Here is a 6,787-nt window from a genome sequence, read left to right as displayed (position 1 = left end):
AGGAAGAAGAAGGCCTGTTGCCACATCTGCTCATCATCAAGCTGTTGAACCACTCCTGAACTAGACAAGCATTAGAGAGAACTTAAAGTTTACTTAGGCTACTAAGTCAACCAACCCGGGTACCACTGATAAAAGTATCAAGTCTGTCATCGAGTCAATCGTCGAGTCTGTTGTTGAGTCTTTTGTTGACTCCTCTATTCATTATTGTGTCTATTTTCCCTCTTGAGGAAAGTCCAAAGTCCATGTATGTCGAATCTATTACTCCTTTTTTCATTAATGATATTTCTGATTCCGACTACGACTTGCCTCCTTTTTCTAATGATGATCTTAATGAATATCATAACTTAATAAAACAATGCAAACCAAAGAAAGCCCAACCTATCCATGATGATACCCTGATTATTAATTTGGGAACCGACCAATGTCCTCGAGAGGTGAAAATTGGTACCACCCTAAATGATCAAGAAGGATAACAAATGACCAATCATCTAAAGGAGTTCACAAAAGTCCTTTCCTGGTCCTATGCCTAAGATAGATCCCAACATTGTGCAGCATCGTTTGCTGACCTACCCAGGTGCAAAGCCAGTCAAGCAAAAGCTCAGAAGAATGTGTTCAGAATGGAGTGAAAAGATCAGAGAAGAAGTTATTAAACAGTAGAATGCATGGTTTCTACAAGTGGTGAAGTATCCCAATGGTTGGAAAATATAGTACCAACTCCCAAGAAAGATGGTAGGGTGCGCATATGCATCGATTTCTAGGATCTTAACAAAGTGAGCCCAAAAGATGATTTCCCATTATCTCACATTGATGTGCTAGTCGAAAAAATAGAGGGGCATGCCTTGCTATCATTTATGGATGGATTCTCAGGATATAATCAAGTGAGCATGCACCCAGATGACCGTGAGAAAACAACTTTCAACACTTCATTGGGAACTTATTGCTACAAGGTGATGCCCTTTGGGTTGAAGAATGCTGGGGTAACTTATCAGAGAGCAGCTACAACCATCCTACATGACATGATGCACAAGGAGGTAGAAGTCTATGTGGACAAAATGATAGTGAAGTTAGTAGACCGGCAGGGGCATGTTCTTGCACTAAGGAAGTTCTTGGAAAGGATCAAGAAGTATCAACTCAAGTTGAATCCTCAAAAATGTGTATTTAAGGCAACAATAGGGAAATTGTTGGGGTTCTTGGTGAGCGAAAGTGGCATCAAAGTTGACCCCATCAAAATCAAGGCAATCCAAGAAATGCCCACACCTCACACTAAAAAGGAGATACAAGGATTTTTGGGTCAAATTCAGTACATCAGAAGATTCATAGCTCAACTGATTATGATCTGCGAACCAATCTTCAAGCTGCTAAAGAAGGATCAACCCATAGAATGGAATGACCAGTGCCAACAAGCTTTTGATAATATAAAAGGATATCTTATGAACCACCAGTATTGACACCTCCGGTGGAGGGGGAACCACTTCTACTGTACTTATCAGTTGGGGAGTATTCCATGGGCTCATTACTAGCTCAAAAGAAGACAAAGAAAGGGGGTAGAGCATGCCATATACTACCTTAGTAAAAAGTTATTGGAATATTAGACGCGATACACATCTCTAGAAAGAACTTGCGCTGTATTGATATGGGCAACAAAAAGGTTGCGACACTACATGATAGCATATCCAGTATGGTTGATCTCAAGGATGGATCCAATTAAGTACCTCTTTGAGAAACCAACTCTTATAGGAAGGATGGCTCGATGGTTAGTATTGTTGTCAGAATTTGACATCACCTACATCGCCTAGAAGTCTATCAAGGGGCAAGCTGTAGCCGATCATTTGGCTACTTACCCCACAGAAGATGGAAGAATCTTAAATGATTCCTTTCCAGATGAAGAAATCACAGTGATTGAAGAAAAAGTTACAGCTGATGAATGGCAAATATATTTTGATGGAGCATCCAACCAAAAGGGATGTGGTGTGGGAATATTACTTGTCACTCTAGATGGCCTTTATTTACCTTCATCATTCCACCTTGACTTTCCCTATACCAAAAACATTGATGAATATGAAGCTTGTGCCTTGGGACTGGAGATAGCTCTAATCATTGGGGTGAAGACGATCAAGGTGTATGGAGATTCAGCTATCAGCATCTATCAGACATAAGGAAAGTGGAAGACTAGAGATGAGAAACTGAAACCATATCAAGAGCATTTGGAAGAGGTGATTGGACACTTTGAGAAGATCTCATTTGAATACTTGAAAAGGGATAACAACGGGTTTGCCGATGCCCTTGAAACTTTGGCTTCCATGGTAGTCCAATCCTATAGCCCAAATCCAACCATTCTTGGTGGAACAAAGAAGTAAGCCCATTTACCAGAATACAGTGAACTCTCTCACCATAGATAGCCGGTCTTGCTTTACTCATATAGTGGACATTATCAGGGAAAGAAAGTATCCGGTTGAAGCTACAAATGGGGAAATGAAGTTCCTAAGGAGATATGCCACCCAGTTCATTCTCCAAGGAGACTTATTATACAAGTGGTCTTATGATGGGATACAATTGTTGTGTGTGGATGAAGATCAAGCTAGAACAATTATGGAAGAAATTTACCAAGGTCTTTGCGGGCCTTATATGAATGCCAAGATGCTAGCTATGAAGATTCTCAAAGTAGGATACTATAGGAACACGATGGAAGCAGACTGTGTGGATTTTGTCAAGAAATGCCATCAATTCTAGATATTTTCCAACATCATACATATCCCACCAACAAAATTGCACTCATTCAGTTCCCCTTGGCCATTTTCTACTTGAGGCATTGATGTCATAGGGAAGATCAATACCAAAGCATCCAACGGGCAAGAGTTTATCGTGGTGGCCATTGATTATTTCACCAAGTGGGTAGAAGCTCAGTCATATGCAGTCCTCACATCTGCCAAGGTGAAAAAGTTTATCCAAGAAAATATCATTTGCCGATAGTGCCATAAGAGCTGCTATCAGATCAAGGATCCCATTTCTGGGGCAAAGCTGATAAAATCTAAAGAAAGTTTGGCATCAAGAGGCATCGCTCTACCATTTACAGGCCACAAACCAATGGGACAGTAGAAGCAACTAACAAGAACATCAAGGTCATCCTCCAAAAAATGGTTGAAACACATAAGGATTGGGCAAATAAGTTGCCACTTTCATTATGGGCATATCGGACTTGTATATGATCCTTGACTGGGGAAACTCCTTTTTCCTTGGTATATGCGATCAAGGCAGTTCTATCAATGGAGATCCTAATACCATCCCTAAGGGTACTTTTGGATAGCCAGTTACCTGAAGGAGAATGGGTGAAGGCTACACATGATGAGCTCAACTTTCTGGATGAAAGGCATATGAAGGTTATGGATAAATCTAAGAAAATATCAATTGAGGATGGCAAAAGCATTCAAAAAGCATGTAAGGCCCCGCCACATAGAAGAAGGTGAGCTTGTTCTCCAAGAACAAAGAGCATTCATTCATGACCCAAGGGAAAAATTCAAGCTAAGTTGGAGTGGCCCGTTCACTGTCAAAGAAATCTTGCCAAGCAAGGGTATGAGGCTCATGGATCTCAATGGTGAAGAAGTCCCCAAATTGGTCATGATGGATTAACTCAAGGGATATTACATATGAAACGGATGGACAACTTGAACTACGCTAGACATGATTCCTCTCAAGGGATACGTAGGCAACTTAACATGTGCAAGTACGGTCTCAACAATCTCAAGGCAAAAAATGGTTCCTAGATTAATAATTAAGGTATCTAAAAGATCATCATAGCTTGTTTGCCACAAGAATCACCACTTGGCATATTTGGCCACTAGGTATCTGTCATTCACCTTTGGTCCTTCAAATTCCTATCCAGAATTCCATCCTCCCAAAAATTGCCACCTTGCACTAGTAATCAAGGCCAGTTCACTCCCCACCCTTGATTGGTAAAAAACAAAATAAAAACTTGATGTGACTGTCATACCCTCCCCTCCATAAGGCATAGGCATAAGGCACTAGAATTTCTAATCCATTCAGCCAACCAACACCCAAGATCCGGATGTAGGTAATAACCAAACCCACAACAAACTCAACTGTAAAATTAGAGTATATGTAAAATTCCATAAAGGTTATGATATACATGTGGTGATCAGCTACAATGATAACTTTATAATATTATAGACGCATTTATTATGTCCACAGGTTACAACAAAATTCATAATACCACTTACACTAAATTTACAATATAAAACACAAAGTATCAAAGTCCTTGTTCATAATCACTCTCTGTCCATGACTTCATCTGCACCTAATCTCTTGATCTTCTTTGCTTCAACTTCAAAACCTATGGGGAGTGAGCACGTGTATGTTCAGTGAGGGGTGGGGGGCATATAAGCACACAAGCATGCAGAAATTATTAATAATAAATAATTGAAGCATTTCATTTCATGTCTACAATCACATAAGCATACAAGAATCATAATCATAAATAATTTTAACATACTGCATCACATGTCTACATCACCAACCCATTCAACATACAGCATCTCAAATGACGTATCATCAACACATTTATCACACCACTTTTCCAATTCATAACAATCAACTCATAATGCTGCATCCACATGGTTCATTTATTAATCTAATTTCATTCTAATTACTAAGTCTCATCCTATGGGTTAAGTGCTATAAGCAATGTAGGTGGCATTCCCTACCCTATACGTTGGGCCTCAGGAATACAAGTTCGATGTAGGAAAGAGCCAGCCAGTCCGGGTCAGAGCCTCGATCCCCTAGCTAACCCCTAAATAATAACCCGGACACCATGGTCTTGGTCAGAGCCTTAGTCCCCCATGTGTCTAACAGCCATGCATATGCTACACCATACCATGTTGTGCCCTCTCAGGATACAGTACGTCATATCCAAGCATAGTAGTCTTACATGACATGCCACTATATGGGATTAGCCAATACCTAACCCCTATTGGAAAGAGGTTATAACATCACATCCACATACATATTATACATCCACAGGTCATCATATCATTTATACAGTAACACATGCTTCAACAATCAGATTTCATACATTTTCATCCAATATATAAAGGCATTACAATAGTAAATTCAGTAAGAAGAAAAGTAATTGCATGCAAGCCCATCAAAGAATAGTAGAATATAACATAACACAACAAAATACAGCATAGCACATAGAACATGACAAAACACAGAAGACCCCTCACTTGAGATTTGATATTTGAAATCCTTCACCAATGTCCTAGCCTCGCGTATCCTCAACAAATGTGGTTATAAGATTCCTAATCAACAAGGTACATACACACATGGGTTAATCATCAATGTAATTATCCGTAAAATAATCTCCCTAAACTTATTAAAGTCTATGTTCAGGTTCAGCAATAACTGAATTCTTCCTATTCAATTAAGTGGGCATCTATCCAACCCATACAGCCATTTGGCTCATCTTTGGGTTATTGGGATGTTCCTAAAAGTTCCCAACTTCTATCCAACTCCTTGGATATGCTAAGATGGTTTTTACTCCCAAAAATTACTTGCATTGGTGTAATAGTGGTAAATTGGTAATTTTTCTCCTATATTTTCTCTCTTCTTTGCTACCGTTTTCTTCTCTTTGACCAAGTCAAACTTCATGGTTATAACTTGTAATATTTTAATTAACTTAGAACACTTCTGGTTAGCTTTGATCAATTACAAACCAAAGAACTCAAGAATTCCATTATGCCAGGCTTTTACAGGTAGGCCTGTCGGCCTAGAACTCTCTAGCCGGTTGGACTAGAAGAATTGATTTTTCTGCAGTTCTGCAGGCCAATCTTGATGATAGAATTGTTTTAACAAATTCTACTTCTGAAAACATTTTTAGACTACTAAATTACATCAATAAAACTATTCTTCCTAGTCAATTAAATTTTCATGCTTCTTATCAAATTCAAAATCCCTATCTAATTCCAAATTTTTCTTCTCAAAGAAGAAAATTCGGCATTTTCTATTCCAAGTGAAATTAACATTATGCATATTGATTTCCCACCTTGCATGAGTGTTTCCCACCTACAATTACGTCTTAGTTTACTGAAATTAGAAAAATCCCCATGAGTTTGGGTCACTTGGAACAATCCTTAGCCAAATCATTTTCCTATTGGGTCCAAAATTTTGGGATTCAGTTATAGAGAGCTATTTTAGCTTCCACAAATAATTTTCCACCTTAAATTTCATATTTGCCATGTCCCTATACCAGCTGATTGTTACCCCTACTTAAATATACAAGTTAAAGTTCAGATTTCTAACCTTCAATTACATTTTCTTGGTATATGCATGCAGTTGATCAGCAGTCCTTCACTCAAGTCTTCCGCTGGATCAAGACCAAGACAACTTCTCCTTGTTGTGAATAGCACATGGCACTTGCATGCATCCATATCTACAGCAGCCATGGCTGAATAGCAGCAGCTGAAGTAGCGTACAACAGTAGAAGGCTGCTGCACCTCTTCTTCTTCTTTCTCCTTCCTTTCCCTTTCTTCTCTCTTTTTTTTCCTCTCCTTCTTCTCCTTTCCCATCTCATTTCTGTTCACAGCAATGAGAGGAGAGAAATAACTCTCTTTCTCCTCCTATTTATAGGCTAAATAGGTTAGGGTCTGTTTGGTTGTGAAATTTTTACAAAATTCCCATTTTCTTTCCTATTTACTTAGGATTTAATAACTTAAAATATAAAATGTATTTTGATATAATCCCACCTGCATAATTACTTCCAAACACTTCCTTA

At 38.8% G+C, this 6,787-nt stretch overlaps 1 long non-coding RNA gene across 1 annotated transcript; it reads right to left on the bottom strand.

Annotated features, from left to right (window-relative positions):
• Positions 1-4,150: 4,150 nt before the first annotated feature.
• On the bottom strand, positions 4,151-6,578 carry LOC122067877. Its single transcript, XR_006136901.1, has 2 exons — positions 6,316-6,578; positions 4,151-4,348 (listed from the first exon to the last, which is right to left on the bottom strand). It is a non-coding gene; the product is annotated as an uncharacterized LOC122067877 (long non-coding RNA).
• Between the last annotated feature and the right edge of the window lie 209 nt (positions 6,579-6,787).

This window comes from Macadamia integrifolia, unplaced genomic scaffold, assembly GCF_013358625.1.
Source record: "Macadamia integrifolia cultivar HAES 741 unplaced genomic scaffold, SCU_Mint_v3 scaffold319, whole genome shotgun sequence".
NCBI classification, from domain to species: Eukaryota; Viridiplantae; Streptophyta; class Magnoliopsida; order Proteales; family Proteaceae; genus Macadamia; species Macadamia integrifolia.
Note: the sequence above shows the minus strand (reverse complement) of the source record. Positions and strands in the feature narration are given on the sequence as shown.